General features: G+C 51.3%; 1 protein-coding gene across 4 annotated transcripts in view; it reads left to right on the forward strand.

The window, feature by feature from the left end:
* TSPAN18 (tetraspanin 18) overlaps window positions 1-16649 on the forward strand; it is a 180834-nt gene that overhangs the window by 120877 nt on the left and 43308 nt on the right. The window contains exon 1 of one of the 4 annotated variants that reach the window (XM_068554709.1): window positions 8646-8683. The exons of the other annotated variants lie outside the window; for them this stretch is intronic. The gene's annotated coding sequence lies outside the window, so the exon portion shown is untranslated. Of the gene's footprint in view, window positions 1-8645; window positions 8684-16649 lie in introns of those variants that run through there. 4 annotated transcript variants of the gene reach the window in all.

Below are 16649 nucleotides of genomic sequence, written 5' to 3' on the forward strand. Positions count from 1 at the left end.
CCATCGCTTGTCTACATGATCCACGATGGCCCATGCCAGTCTCTCCGTTCTGGTCAGCAAGAAGGGGGAAATCAGAAAAGGAGAGGGTGCTCCTTCCTTTAAGAGGGTGCATACATCACTTCCTGTCAGGTCCCATTGGCCAGAATGTAGTCATGTGGCATGCCTAGCTGCAAGGGAGGCTGGGAGATAGAGTCTTTATTCTGGGGGACCATCTGCCCAATTATAATTCTCTTATGAAGAAAGGAGGGGCAATGGATACTGGGGCACCCTCTGCCTTGTCAGATAAGATGATACCGCCACACTTTTTTCATCCTCCCTCCCTTCTTCCTCACCCCCAGTCACCAGTGATCTTTTTACTGCCTCCTTTCTTCTTTGCCTTTTCCAGAATGTCATATAATTGGAATCATACACAGCAGGTAGCCTTTTCAGACTGGCTTCTTTCACTTAGTAATATGCATTTAAAGTTCCTCCAGGTCTTTTCATGGCTTGAAAGCTCATTCCTTTTTATCGCTAAATAATGTCCCATTGGATGTATCACAGTTTTTTTGCCCATTCATCTACTGAAGGAAATCTTGGTTATTTCCAGTTTTGGGTGATTATAAATAAAATATAGCAGAATAAAACTGCTATAAACATTTATGTGCAGGTTTTTGTGTGGACATAAGTTTTCAATCAGTTGGGTAAATATTTAGGAGCATGATTGCTGAATTATATGGTAAGGGTATATTTAGCTGTTTAAGGAACTGCCAAGCTGTCTTCCAAAGTGGCTGTACCATTTTGCATCCGCACGAGCAACGAGTGAGAGTTCCTTTTGTGCCATCTCCTCACCACCAGTTGGTGCTGTCAGTTTTGTAGATTTTTGTCCTTCTGTCAGGTATGTAGTGGTATGATCCCCACTTTAAAGTTGAGGATCCTGAGACTTAGAAAGGGCAGCTTGCCCAAGGTGCTACAGCAGGTAAGAGATCCAGGAACTTTGCCCACCTGCTTGACAACTGAGTCCAGTCACGCCCCACAGCCTCTGCCCATAGCAGGTCTCTCTGAGGCCGTGGACCAAAGCCACGGGGTAACTCTCCCCACTGCAAGCTCAGGAGTGACTGGATTCCAGGCCGCTTGTTCACTATGTAGTGTCTGTTTCTCCCAGCAGAACTGAAGTTCAGTGAGGAGGACAAGGAGGGATGGGGGCAGAGTGAGTGAATTTGAGCCCAGATTGGAGGGGTCTCACTAGATCAGCCAAAACAGAACCCTAGGCGGGGCCAGACAGCTGGAAAGACTAGGGTACAGGTGAGCCCAGCAGGCTGCTGGCCTGTGCCCAGTCCTTGGGTCTGAGGGGAAGGCTAGAGCTGCTGCCCAGGTCAGAGGAACCAATGACGGGCCAGAAGTGAAGGTTGGCTGCAGGGGGAGACAGGGTGAGGGTGGTGGGGTGAGATGGGGTGATGAGAGGCCAGGCAAAGGCTGAACTGAGGTCAGATGCTGCATTGTTTGGAAGCCAGCACTCAACTCAAACCTGATTAAGCAAGAAGACAGGCAATTTATTCGTTTTTTATTGGTTTCCAATATAGTGGCAACTGGGGGCCTGTTTATTGGTGTCCAAGGTTCAGATAATGCCCAGGTCTGTGCCTTCTGCTTCTCTCCTTGTGGGTTTCAGTCCCCAGTAAGCACTCCCCACGTGGCAGTGGGGCAGTGGCCAGCAGCTCCAGACTGGCATCCTGCTCATTGCAAATCCAGTGAAAGGAGAGCTTCTTTTTCCCAGGAGTTCCTACAAAAGTCCCAGAGTTGAAGCTTATTTGCTGGCCTTGGGTCACATGACCATCTCTGACCAATCATTGAAACCAGAAGGAGAGACTATGCTGATTGACCAGACTTGGTCAGTGTTGAGGGGTCTGTGTTTGGGGGTGTGTGTATGGGTGGGAGGATTCAGCCTGAAAGTGTGAGAGGGCTGGTACCCCAAAGGGAAACCAGGTGCTATTTTCAGAAGAAGGAGGAAGGAATGTTGAGCAGACAAAACAACAGGTGCTCCATATCGGAGCCATGGCGGGGGGTGAGGGGGCTGATTTGTCCTGAATGGGTCCTTCCTGTGGCTTACAGCACAGGGATAGCCTCTCTCTGACAGGTGTGCCTCGGCTTCAGTGGATCTGGTATCTGAAAGCCTGATTTACACACACACACACACACACACACACACACACACACGATGTATCTGCAGGTGGTGCTTCACTTTCCAAAAGCATTGCCCCAGGAAGTCCTGCCCATAGTGAGTCCTCATCCTCCCTAGGGGCCACCCCGCTATTTCAGTCACTGCTTATCTGGCCGCTTTGGGTTGTCCTTCGCTTGCTGGGAGGGCCTTTTGCTTTCTTTACACCCCACCCTCACCCCCACTCCCTCATCGCTGGGGAAAGTTCCTTGAGCCACTTTAGCATTTATTTGTCCTAAATGGCCTCCCAGAAGACCTGGCCTGTGACGCCCGGAGTAGGGCCGCAAGCCTCCCCCTCAGCCACCACCTTCCTGGGGCCTCTCCGAGGGAAGGGGAAGGAGAGGAGGCCGTCACTGTTCAAGCAGGAGCGGCCCCAAGAGTCCGCCGGTTTGCAGGCCAGCCTCAGCCCCAGCTGACATCCACCGGGGAAGCTCTGTTATGCATTTAGGGTACGGTGTACGATTTCATTTGAAAAAACATTGCTCTGCAGAAAAAAGATGGAAAACCGCAGTGTATGATGCTGCCTCCCAGGCAACTGTAGCCAAGTGCTTTTTAAGATCTGTCCTTTGTTGATTTCGGTCAACCACAAACCTCCGGGCCCCGCACCCCTGTCTCTCTCTCTCTCTCCATCTCTCTGGCCTGTGAATTCTGCAGCTCTGACTCACCGTGTAGACCAACTCAGCGTTCAGCACCACCCTGCCTTATATGGGACGCTCACTGCCCTTGGGTCAATACGTATTAATTTATTTCTTCAGCCGTTGGCTGTTGAGCTTGTACTGTGTGCCAGGCACTGTTTATTTGCCGGGGATTGGGAGTGGGCAAAGCCGAATGGTCGCTGCCCTCTGGGATCCCTGCTGTCTCCTCTGTGAGATCCACCGAGGCCAGGACACTTCCTCTGGGTGTCTTGCCCCCGACCCCTCATCCAGTGCCAAACCATAGCTGGACTTGGTGGATGTTCATCACTTAATTATTTTCCACACTATTTTTTAAAGCCCCCACTTATGACTGATGCTACAGAGATACTAGAATGATTTGGTCCTCACCCTCTAGGACTTAGAGTTTAAGATGCAGCTGGTGATGGGTCCTGGAGAGGGAGGGAAGGCCACAGTTTGAGATCTGTATGCAAACCCAGTCAGGGGTGTGCACGAGTCAACAAAAAGAAGAGGCCAACCTCTCCACTCCCAGCCCCTCTCTGTTCATTCAGCAGCTCCTCAGAGACTACCGCTGAGAGCCCCTCAAGGAGCCAGCCTGTTATAAGGGAGACAGACGTGAAAGTAAATCCTGTCATTCAAGGTAGAGAATGGGAGGGTTCAGAGCAGAAGTATAAAGGAAGGCTTGGAGGTTCTAAGACCGGATCAAGAGGTCACTTTGGGGTGGTGACAGTGGTAGGAAATCAGGGAAAGCAGTGCATATGAGCTGGGCTTTGAAAAGTGAGTAGGACATGAGACAGGCGAGGAAGCTGGGGGAAGGCATCCCAGGTGGAAGAAACAGTGAGAGCAAAGGCCTGGAGGTGGGAGCCCTGGAGCTTGGAAGACTGTGCCAGGCAGGAAGTGAGATGAAGGCAGTCAGCTTCTTCCATGCAGTCCTCCAGGCTTGGCCACACAGGCCTGTGGCCATCTTCAAGGCTGCCTTAAATCACAGGCTGGGTTTGGAATTGAGTGGCTCTTGTGTTTTCCCTTTAAGCCCAGGAGAGGGAGTTTTGGAGGGGCCCTTTAGAAAAGATGGTGCTGCACAGGGACCAAGAGTAATTAATCCTCCCATCTCGAGGTTCTTTACAGAACTTAGAAATCGTCTTCATTTACAGTGTTGCAAGCAGGAGGCCTAGTGGCAGACCCTGGGCTGGAAGTAGGGGCACTCAGATTCTTGTCCCAGCTCTGTTACTGGTGACCTCAGCCTCCCTGAGCTGTAGTTTGTCCTTTGTAAAATGAGGGGTGAGGCCCCTTCCAGCTTTAAACTTTTATTCCAAGTTAGACTTGGGTGCCGATCCCAACTCTGCTAGTACTACAGCCTTGGCCCTCTGAGCCTCAGTTTTCTCATCTGCAAGTTGGGGGTAATAGTACTCTGTGTCTCACAGGACTTATGTGAAGATTAAATGAAATAACTAAGAGAGATAATGACCTGCCAGAGGGTCAGTACTTCATGATAGCACTGATGCTATTGGTGTTATTATTATTTATATTTTCATTTTCATAACTCTGTGGGAGGAGTCCTCAACAGAATCTTTGTATAGGTGCCTGCAAGGCAGCCTAAGTCCATGTCCCCCAAAATTTGGTGGTGGGGCTGAGAGTCACACCCCTCCCATCTCCACATGGGGGCAGAGCTGTCTTCCTCAAAACCACATTTCTTCATTCATTCATCAAACATTTATTGAGCACTTGCCATGTGCCGGGACCTCTGAAATGCGCGTGGGATCCTATCGAATGGGGCACCCAAGCTGCCTGCTCTCGGCAGCTCAGGCTGCGCTTGGAGCAGCCTCTGCCTTCTGGCTGGCGCCATGGACACCGTTGGCCAAAGGAGCTCATGGCCAGCAGGAGTGCACTGAAGTCTGCAGACTGGAGCCCTGGCGAGAAGTCCCACCCTGCCTCCCGTCGCTCCTGGGGCTTTGTGTAACCCCTTCCTTTCCGTCTTGGGGCTAAAGGATGAAATGCCAGAGATCCCACCATATTTAGCTGGTGTCGCGTTGTCCCTGGACCAACGAGATGGACGGGACTGCCAAGACCAGGCTCGGCCTTATGCAAACGAAGGCATTCGCGAGAGGAAGCCTACCAGCGAGCATGGACTACAGGGCTGTGTTTTATTCTCACCGCCTGTAATGCTTGTTTGGATCCTGAATTGCAAAGGGTTTGGGGGTCTTTCTGCAGGATGCAAAGCTGGCAGATTGGAAGGTGCTGAGGGGTCCGATCTGCCCTGTGCTCACCTGGTCCTTTCCTGGTGGCCAAGGGCATCTCAGCCGCTCTGGTCTCCAGCGTCCAGCACAGAGCTGAGCATGCCAGGGTTTGTAGTCAGGGATTGGTGAATGGTTAGACAGGTGGGCGGATTACAGTGGATTCACTGTCATACACGCTTTCCGAGCCTTGGTCCAAATTTCCAAGGTGGTTGGTGACACCAGGCCCTGGGTTTGTTTTCCTGTAACGATTTGATTTGGACTCCTGTGCAAAGCCAGTGGTTTTCAAGCAGTGGAGTAGATGCAAAACAAATGGCTTTTGGGCCTGTCAGTTTCTCCGTTTCAGTTTCAGGAGGCAGCATAGTGTGTGCCCTGATCTAAGGACGAGACCTTGCCGGCTGTCAGACTCACGAGAGTTCAGACCCCTGCTCCAAGGCTGGGTGACCTTGGGCATGTTATTTAGTCTCGATCAAATTCTGTTTTCTCGTCTAGAAAATGATGGCACTAATAGCTTCCAACTCATAGGGCTGTGATGAGCATTAGATTAGATAATGGGTGTTAAACCATGGAGCAGCGCTCTGGGCACATGGTAAACGCTCAAGAAAAGATGATGATGATGTATTTAATGACCCCTTAAGCTAATGGGCCATAAACTTCTCTCTCCCAAACAGATTTTTGCAGACTGCTTTGCATTTTTAAGACAAAAATTATTTTTGAAAGTTATCATTACAGAAGTGATGTGCTCCTTAAAAATTTCAATGATCTGAAAGGATTTAAATTTAAAAGCAAATGTCCCCCAACCCACCCTCTGCCATCTTCCAGCTCTTTCCCTCCACTTCCCCAGCAACATTCTCTTTGAATGTGGAGCTTCCCAAGTCTGGCACTTTTCTCCTTTTCTTTCTCCTTAAAGAGCAGAAGACAGGTACACAGTCAGGAGGGGACAGTGGTCCTACTGGAGCGACGGCAGCATGTGTGCCCTTGGCTCCGGTTTGCTCTGAGCCTTGAGGGTCTCCAGTGTTCTGTGTCCTGGAGGCCTGGGGCGGTGGCCTGAGGTGCCACATTCAGGCTAAGCTTGGAGTGAGAGGCTCGTAGACTCCATGTCTGGCCACGTGCCCAGGCCCTCTCTTCTGTCACGGTGCCCCAGGGCTCAGTCCAGCCCAAGCTTCCACGTTCCTGGTCCCTAGCCACCTTCTGACAGCCTGTGCTTTCCTGCCTGTGTCCTCTGCTGCCTTCCAGAGGATTCTGACGCAAGCTCAAGTTTGAGAACAACAGGCAGGTGGCCCGGGTCTAACACACTGTGCCACACGTAGAAGGAGTGAAGGAACCCACGCTGGAAGGGGGCGGTGCTGGGGAAGGCTTGGATTATGAATGACTTAAAGGTGGACAGAGAAATCTGTGTGTAACTTGGGGGAGGGGAGTGGATGCCTGGCAGAAGGATCAGCCTGTGCAAAGTCCCTGGGGTGTGGTAGAGCCAAAGCATTCAGGGAGCTACAAGTGGTGCTGCTGGAGTGGAGTGAGAAGAGGGCGTGGGGGAAGGGAGGGCATAATCAATAGGCTTCTTGTGCTCTGAGTTTGGGCTTTTCCTCAGGAGCGCTGGGGAGCCATGGAAGGGTTTATGCAGAGGAAAGATAGTGGGGAGGATGGATGGTTGTGTGAGGCCCCTGGACCGCAGCAAGTGACAGGCTGTCTTCTGGAGGGCAGGGCTGAGCCTGCAGTGGAGGGAGAGAAGGCCCTGGAATACCCTGAGTCATGGAGGGGCCCTGCCCTGTTGCTAGAACATTAGGACCTTGAAAGGATGCTGTAACTGTCTTGTACTGCATTGAGTCTCTGCGTTCATGCCTTCCACCCCCAGAGACCCCAGTTACTGTTTCTGGGGTAGAGGAGACTAAGGTGCCCCCTGCATGTCTGGGATCTAGGTCTGAAGTGGAGACACCAACATAGGTAAGGGCAAACCGAGATTCCTTCTGAGGGTGGAGCAGGGTGAAGGCTGGGAGGGGCTGGGAGGGGCCCTAAGGTGGATGACAATGGGGGTCAAGAGTGCCCCTGGCCTCCCCACCTCAGTGCTGGCTTGGGGAGCCCCCTGGAGAGGAGGTGGCAGGGGAAGCCCCCAGACCAGCCCCCGCCTCAGAGGCCCCAGCCTCTCTCAGTCTTCCCAGGGCCAGGCAGGAACAAGAAAGGGAGCTGGGGCCTCTCGCAGGCCTAGGGCTCTTGTTTGGGAAGGGGCCTCTGATGAGCTCATCCTGTGGTGAATCAGAGCTGCGAGGATGCTGAGTCCTCGGGGAGGCCAGAACCAGGGAGAGGGAGGGTGGGGTGCCCCCCGCGGGGCAGAGGTGGGGCAGGTGTGAAATAGGCCGCTGGCTAGAGGGCCAGACAGGGTCCCATTTGCCCAGCTGAGCAGCAGCTTTGGGGTGGCAGCTCCTGCTTCCTGTGCCCCCAATCCCGGGGCTCGTTCAGGCTGAAGTGCAGTTGCCTGGAGCCCGGTGATGCTTGCCATGGCCTGGCCTTTGTGTATTCAAGTATCATGTTAGCCCCAAGCAACAATCAGTGGTGGTGTGTGGGGTTCCAGCGGAGGAGGTGCCAGCCAGGCCCTGCCCACTAGGTCCCCTCCCTCCGGGGCTCAGAAATGGCTCAGGCTTTTCTACTTGACCCTCAGTCCAGATTTAACTCTCAAGGAAAATGACCGGCAAGGATGTGTGGCCTCACAAACTAACTGGACTTGGGAGGGCTTTCAAGGTCATCTGTTTGGACTTCTTGAGAGTATTCATTAAGCCTCTGCTTACATACCTCTAGCAATGGGGAGCTCACTACTAACCAAGAGATCAACATTCATTCAGTTCGCTCTGAAAGTTATTCTCCTGCTTTACATAGGCCCTGGGTTCAGATCTTACTTCTGCTACTTCCTGTGTGGCCTCAGGCAAGTGACGTAGCTTCCAGAGCTCTGGTTTCCTTTCATGTTAAATGGGTTTGATAAATGCCCACCTCTCATTTACAAAGAAGTTTAAACCAGACAGCTTTACAACCATGAGCAAGTCAGATCTTTTCACAGTGCATAGGCCTGGTGCCCAGACATGGTTCCTCTGCTGGTCTCCCGGCCCCATGGCCAGTCACATCACCAGGGTGAATGTCCACCCCTCCCTGGCACGTAGTAGGTGCTCAGCAGATGATTGGCTACATCCCCTCCTCCCTCAAGTGGACCCACCGGTGCCTTACAAACAAGGTCAGGCCAAGTCCTTGGCTTTTATCTTAACTCAGAGACCCCGAACCACGAGGTGCCCTGAGCTGCCACCCAGTGCTGGTCACCAAAGGCTTCCAGGAGGCCGGTCTCCTGCAGGCCTCCTCCCTCATGCTCCCTCCCTCGGCTTCTCACATCGCCTGGGGTTCACTGCAGGCTTTTAATGAGGTCGGCTGGTGGGTCTGTTCCATTTCCTCACATCTTACAGAGCAAAAGATAACAAGGAAGTGCCAATGTGAAGCCGCAGGTGGAGGAGACTGGAGGTGACCTCAGGCCTCATGACCTCTGACCTCAACCTGCTACTGCCATACTTCCCACGGGGTGTGGGCATCACCCTCAACTACGCCATTGGTTCCTCTGGAATCCTGCTTTATTGGTGGGTGTTTTGTTTTTGTTTTTAACAGCTTTAGAGAGGCAAAATTTATGCACCATAAAATTCTCTAACTTTAAGGGTATGATTCAATGATTTGTAGTAAATTTTCAAAGTTGTGCAACCATCACTACAATCTAACTTTAGACTATTCCCATCACGCCCAAAAGAAACCTGGTTCCTATTTGCTATCGGTTCCCATTCCCACACCCTGCCCCAGGCAACAACCAATCTACTCTTCTTGGTCTCTATAAATTTTGCCTTTTCTGGACATTTCATATAAAGGGAATCATGCACCATGTGTGGACTCCTTTTTTTTATAGCCTGGTGAAGGTCGGTGGAGACTGTGTCCACTCAGTGATGTGCCCATCTTCCCATAGCCAGCCAAGGCCAAGCTGTAGGTGTGCTTTTTTAGAGTTGGAAGAACTCATAAGGACACTGAGTGCAGTCTTTACTTCAGTGCAAGAAAGAAATCCTCTGTACCCGATCCCACACTATGACTCTCTGACATCTGCTTGAATACACCCAGTGTCGGGCAGCTCACTACTCCCCCAGAGACTGAAGGAAACTTGCATATCCTGATCACATGCTAAGTGCCAAGCTTGTTGATGTCTTTTGATCTTTGGTTCCATTCTCTGAGAGGAAATCATTTTACAGCTGAGGAAATTGCACCTCAGAGGGGTAGAGGCACTCACCCAAAGGTAGGAAGTAGGGGAAACCAGGATTTAAACCTTGGGCCTCTCAGATTTCAGAGAGATGGGAGATACTTATCTTTGTATCAGGGTGAACTCTCTCCCTGTAACTGCCACCCATTGTTTCTAGTTTTGCCAGTAAGACTCACACAGACCACCAACCTGGACATGGGGAGGTGGGAGAGAGAGTTAAGGAAGACTTCTTGGAGGAGGTGATGTCTGAGCTGGGACTTGAAAAATGAGCGGAATTAACAGGCAGAGCTGGTCGGGAAGAGTTTTTTCCAGGGACTCTTTTAACTGCCAGTCCTTCTAATATTTCACAGCTGCTTGAGGCTGGGGAGGACTGTTGAAAATATCTACTCTTGCTGTTCATTCTTCCCCAAGCATCACCAGTAAGTGGTGGTCCAACAACAGTACTTGAATACCTTCAGGGACAGGGAGCTTACCACCTGACCTGGGAACCTTTTCCATTGCGGAGTTGCTCTGGCTCTAGGCCGGGCTGAAGATGGCCTCCCAGTAGCCACAATCAGCTTGCAACCACATAGCATGTGGTCAGTCCGTCTTCCCACCACCAGCCTTCAGGATGCTGAGCATAGTAGGCAGGTCTTGGAAGCAGCCTAAAAGTCTTGACTGAGATGTGCCAAGTTCCTCCATCCGTTCTCCTTGATGTAGACTGTCCACGCTGCTCAGGCCTGGCCACCTACCTCTGGGATGCCCAGCCCATGCCCTTGAACTTGGAGGCAGTTTCAAGTAGTGGTTGAGTGTGGACTCGGTAGCCAATAGCTGGTTCATATCCCAGCTCTGCCACTCCCCCAGGTGTGACCTTGGGACAAGTCCCTTAAGTTCACCATGCCTCACTGTTCATGTGTCAAATGGGATTAAGAAGGATATTACACCATATTAGTCAGCTAGAGCTGCCATAACAAAATAGCACAGGCTAGGGGTTTAAACAGCAGACATTTATTTTCTCACAGTTCTAGAGTCAAGGCGCCCAAGATCAAGGTGCCAGTGAATTTGATTTCTGGTGAGGCCTCTCTTCCTGGTTTGCAGACAACCACTTTCTCACTGTGTCCTCACATGGCCTTTGCTCTGTGTGTGCACACGGGGAGAGAGAGAGAGAGAGAGAGAGAGAGAGATCTGGTGTCTCTACCTCTTCTTATAGAGACTTCAATCCTGTTGGATGAGAGCCCTACCCATATGACCTCATTTAACCTTATTCACCTCCCTAAAGGCCATATCTCCAAATACAGTCACATTGGGGGAGTCACAACTTCAACATATGAATTTGTGGGGACACAATTCAGTGCACAGCAAGCACCAACCTCAGAGGGTTACTATGAGATTGAGTAAATGTGTATAAAGCATTAAGAGCAGTGCCTGGAATGTGGTAAGAGCTATATTAGTGGATGCTATTATTGCCACATTTAGCATTAAATTTGGGGGTGGAAGAAACCCCTGTCCATCCTTGCTGCAAGTCTAGACACTGTGAAAACCTAATGAGGGACTTCCCTGGTGGCACAGTGTTAAGAATCCGCCTGCCAATGCGGGGGACACGGGTTCGAGCCCTGGTCCAGGAAGATCCCTCATGCTGCAGAGCAACTAAGCCTGTGTGCCACAACTACTGAGCCTGCGCTCTAGAGCCTGCGAGCCACAACTACTGAGCCCGTGTGTCACAACTACTGAAGCCCGCATGCCTAGAGCCGGTGCTCCACAACAAGAGAAGCCCACACACCACAACGAAGAGTAGCCCCTGCTCGCCGCAACTGGAGAAAGCCTGCACACAGCAACGAAGACCCAATGCAGCCAAAAATTAATTAATTAATTAATTAAAAAAAAAAAGAAAAACCTAATGAGTACACACATATAGTAATAGCAGATATTTATGTTCAACCATAAAAAAGAAGATAGTCTCACCATTGCAACAACATGGAGGAACCTTGAAAGCATTATGCTAAGTGAAATAAATCAGACAGAAAGACAAACACTGTATGATCTCAGTTATTTGGGGAATCTAGTGGAGCTGAACTCATGAACTAGAGATCAGATTGGTGCTGGCGGGTTGAGGAAATGAGGAGATGTTGGTCAAAGGATACAAACTTCCAGCTACAAGATTAATGAATTCAGCAGATGTAATGCACAGCACGGTGACTATAGTTAAACACACTGTGTTGTATACTTGAAAGTTGCTAAGAGAGTAGATCTTAAATGTTCTCACCTTAAAAAAAGGAAAAAAAAAACCCCAGCATCTATTTATATCATGCTTACTATACCAGGCTTTCTATGTAAGTGCTTTACATAGCTGATTTAAGCCTCACACCAGCCGTATGAGATAGATATTCTTGGTATCCCAGTTGTGCCAATGAAGAGACTGAGGCACAGAGGGGTGAAGTGACTTGCCCCAGGTCACACAGCTGTCAAGCTCCTAGTAAATTAATAGCATACAGTTATTTACTCAAGTAATATTCATTAAGGGCCATCTGACTGTGCTAGGAACTCAACCCCTGCCCTCCAGGAGTTCACAGGCTGGTGGAGGAGACAGACCCATGGGCAGGTAGCGGCACTACTGAGTGCTGAGTGCTCTAATGGGGCGAACCCAAGGAGCTGTCATGGAGCTGAAGACATGACATCTGTGCTGTGGCATTGAGCAAGGCCCAGGGAGACACCAGGGAGGGCTTCCCGGAGAAAGAAACATTTAAGCTGAGATCAGGAAGAAGGTAGGAAAACAGCCTGAATGAGGAGCTGAGAGTGAGAGTGTGCGGTTGTGGGTTGTTGGAAGCTTCATAAGCTGATAATGTCCGCTTTAAGATTTTCCAGCGGTCCTGTGACAGCACAGGGGTTCTTTGGTGGCCCAGGGTCTCTGACATCACAGGGTTTCTACATGGCCTAGACTTCCTGGAGCAGCCCAGCCCCCCATGGCATCCTAGGGGTTCCATGCCAGTTCAGGGAATTATATGGTGGCCCAGAATTTTTTCTGGCATGCAAGGGACCTGTGTGATCTTGGTGCACAATGACAGCCCAGGGATCTGGAAACTCCCAGGAGCACTGTGGCAGCTTCTGAGGGTCCCAGACATTTTCTGGGGTTCTGTGACAATCCCGGGGATCGCGTGGCATCTCCAGGGTCCTGTAGCCTTGTTCTATATGGCTTCAGAAAGAAGAATATGCAGACTCACAGTAGGCACGTCCTTTGATTGGGGAAAAGGAAACAGCATGGAAGGGTCTATACCTGGAGGCGCATTTGCAAGGCTTAAGCAGGCAGCAAGGAGATATGCCTGGAAATCCTCTGCCTCCAGAAGCCTGTGGGAGCCCAGGAGTCTGGATTCCTTATGGTTTATTTCCTTCTGGAAAGCTGAAAATTAGCCACTTAGGGAGGTCTGCGGGGAGCACTGTCCTTACTTGCAGGCCTGTGACTTGGAGAGGACCAAGGATACACCTGTTGCCTGGATACGGAGGTACCACTCCTCAGAGCCCTCCGAGCAGGTGCATCGTGCAGGGGCCGGAGGTTGCGGCTGCCCACGAGGGGGCTGGCACGCCCCCACTTACAGACACCAGCATTAGCCCCTCAATGGGCTCCTGTGAGCTGAGCCTTCCCAGACCGGCATCGCTGGGTTAATCCCAGCCCCACTCACTGCTCCAGGTCAGCTGGGGGACCTGTCTGGGCCTCAGACCCATGCCTGCAGAATAGGGATGACACTCCCACCTGTTTCCCCGGGGGGTGCGGCGTCGAGTGGGATGGGGGAGAGCCCTGTATGAAAGCATGAGAACACGTTCCTGCTTCACCACGGGTGCTGTGCGCTCCTGGGCAAACTCCTTCATACCACAGGGCCCTCAGTTTCCTCATCTGTAAAAAGGGGGTGGGCCTAGCACAGCGTAGGAAACACAATAGTTTCTCAACCAATGCTAGGTCTACCCCAACTCCTTCACCTCCAACCAGAGACTGCAGCCAGGTATCCTGGGTGTGGGGAAGAGAGTGGTTCTCAAGCAGAAGAGCCCATCTGGCCCCAGGAAAGTCAACGGTCTTTGTGCCTTTGCCTCTGAGCAAAACCTCCTTTCTTTTTAACCCTGGGCAGAGCCGACACGAGAGCTACCTTTGTCAGGCACTGGGCTGAGAGTTGGACACTCATGATCTCATGTAGTCCACCTTACAACACTATGAGATAGTCTTAGTGATCCCATTTTACAGACAAGCAAACTGAGGCACAGAGAAGGCAGCTAAGTTGCCCCAGGTCACCTGACAAGAGCAGAGCAAGCATTCGTACCCAGGTTTGTCTTGATTGCAAAGCCTGGACACTAATCACCTCTCTTCCCAAGTATCCTAGAAACAGCCAGGGGAGAAAGAGAAAAATGATGAGATGGGAACCAACTGGAGAACTAGTTGAACACTTGGTGCCTGGGTGGGTACATTGTTTGTCCTTCAGGTCTAGGGCTGGCCTGGCTGGGTTTGACCCAGGCTGGCTCCGTGAACCATTTGAGGGTCCCCAGCCCTCAAGAGACTGCACGTCTCTCCTCTAGTGGCCCTTTATTAGAGAAACTGCTGGTGGAGGATGTCAGAGACTCTGGTCTGAACAAGAACCAGTTCTGCCTGCACTTCAAAGGTCTTCCTCTTGGCAGGAGGGAAACAGACATGTAACTGGGAGAGAAGGAGGGGTCTGGCGGCCCAGTGACCCATTTTGCTTTTCCCGCCAAGTGGGACTCGGCATCAAACAGGAGGGCAGGATTCATTTCCCCCACCCCCACTGTAGCTAGATCTGCCCAGGGGCTGGGGTCTCAGGCCCCATGCAGAAGGGGGACCCACCCCCCGGGAACCAGCCCCTGTGCCCCTACATTCTCCCCCGCGGGGCCCCCCAGCCCAGAGCCAGCCTCTCTGATGCCACTGCCAAATACCAGACCACTTATCAGGCTTTTCCAGGGAACCGGTGTCCCCAAGCAGAGCTTCAAGCCTGCAATTAGGAAAGCAGCAAAGGGCTTATCTTTCTCTGGACTGTGGGCTTTTCAGTGGGGAGATAAGCTTGGTCTGGATTAAGCTGGAGGGTAAAAAATATTTACTCTCAAACAATGCTCGTCTAGGAGCGAATCTGGACCCTGGGGCTTCCGGGGGTCGGGGTCGCCAGGGGGTCTGCCCTCTCCTGCCAGGTCCCCAGACATCTCCCCTCCCTACCCACTGTCAGCCGAGCTGGTTCCACAGCCCAGTTCCCCCCAGTGCTTGCTCTCATTATGAAAGGAAAATGAGAAGAAGCTATAATGTTCAGTGCATTATTATCTGCAGAGCAGCTGGCCTGTGCAATTATCTCCTCCAATCCGTATGACTACCTTGGGAGTCGGGCTTACTGATCTCTAAATAGATCTAGACTCAAGTCCCAGCTCAGTCACTTTCTAGTTCTTGACCTTGAGGAAGTGGTTTCATTCCCTGTGAGCCTCAATTTGTCACCTGTAAAATGGGAGTGATAATAGGCGCCTCAAAGTGTGGTCATGATGAGCCATGGTGTATATAAAATACCTAACCAGGCCCCTGTTCCCAGCAGTGCTTAATAAACGGTAGTTTGTTTTAGGAAATAGTAGTATTTCTGGTAATGTAAGCCTCATATAGGTGAAATCAGAGCTTTTGTTCAGTGGCAAAGCTGAGATTCAGACTCGAGGCAACGAAGTCCTGGCCCCGTGTGAGCCCGGCCTCCAACCAACCAGCCAGGGAGGGGCCCAGGGCAGGAGCCGGGTGGGCAGGGAGGCCCTGATCGGGGTGGCCTTGCAGACACAGCCTCAGGGGCCAGAGCGGGAGGGAAGGCCGCAGTGCTTCCTGTCTCCCATCCCCTTGGTGGAACAACAACTGGACCATTCTCCGCTTCTACTCCCCGTGTTGCACTGATTTGTGCCCCTGGAGGCTGGGAGAAGAGCACCCTGGCTCATTCCTGAGAACAAAGACGGAGGTCAAGGCCATCTCTCCTACAGGGCAGGCTGTGGCTCCAGGGAAGGAAGGGGGAACTGAGAATCAACTAGTGCCTGCGCCGACCTCCCCCTCCCCCACTGCCCGTGCTGTAAAAGGAGCCCTTCTGGGTTCTAGTGCAAACTTTACCACCCGTGACCTAGCTGTGAGGCCTGCGGAGGCCCCTGCCCCTCTCTGGGCCTCATCGTCTCATCTCCAAAATGAGGGGCTCAGAAATAAACAGAACGTTAGCAGATGCAAACTAATATGTATAGAATGGATAAACAATAAGGTCCTATGTATAGCACAGGGAACTATATTCACTATCCTGTGATAAACCATGATGGGAAAGTATATGAAATAGAATATATATATATGTATAAATAACTGAGTCACTTTGCTGTGCAGCAAAAATTAACACAACACTGTAAGTTAACTATACTTCAATAAAATTAAAGAAAAAAAAAAAAAAGAAAGAAACAGAAGGGACCACTGCCTATGCTGGAGAAATCGGGAAGGCTTCATGGCTGAGGAGACATGAAGCGGAGCACTGAAGGGTGAGAAGAAGTTCTCCAGGCAGAGAAGAAAAGAAAAGGTATTCCAGGCCCAGGTTGCAATACGCACAAAGACCCAGCAGCTTCAGAGTGTGAGGTTTAAATGGCCCTTTTGCAATGATTTGTTTTAATTATATGAATAATACATGTTCCTAGTAAGAAAATAAAAACACCTGAATATAAAGAATAAAAGAAAAAAAATCACCAGTAGGCAGTTAATATTTGATACCGTTTTTAGCCCTTTTTAATATGATCAAGAAAGGGGCCTTTAAGCTCCCTAATATACGGAGAACCTCAGATTCTAGGCAGACAGGGAAGAACAAAGAACTGTCTTCTGGAAGCGGAGCCAGGCCCCAAGCGCTGGACAGACGGACAGCGTTTCCTGGGAGTGGGGACTGGGGAGATCACACCAGTGGGGACAGACGCACAGGCAGACCCTCGGGGAAGCGGGACAGCGCCGGCGCCTGCTCGCCGCGGCCCCTCACAGCTCAGAGCCTGCAGCGGGACTGCCAGGGCCGAGGAGGGGAGGCCAGGGGAGGGTCTCTGTGAGCATGAATGAGGCTTGTGGGAAGGGCCAGCACTGCTGCTTCTGGGAAGCCCCTGAGCCTGTCAGCTGGCAAAAGTGGCCGTCCACCACCAAGCAGCTGAGGGGTTCCCCGTAATGGCTTATCTGTGGTTTCCTAAGCTGTCTGGCTGCAGGGTATGGCAGGCTGGGGAGGGGCCCAATGACACTGTGAAGTCACTGCTGTGATCTTGCCAACTCTTCGGCGCCACCTTTAAAATATGGTTCATCTTAATGGACAGGGGCTACG

Source organism: Eschrichtius robustus, chromosome 11 (assembly GCF_028021215.1).
Source record: "Eschrichtius robustus isolate mEscRob2 chromosome 11, mEscRob2.pri, whole genome shotgun sequence".
Classification (NCBI taxonomy): domain Eukaryota; kingdom Metazoa; phylum Chordata; class Mammalia; order Artiodactyla; family Eschrichtiidae; genus Eschrichtius; species Eschrichtius robustus.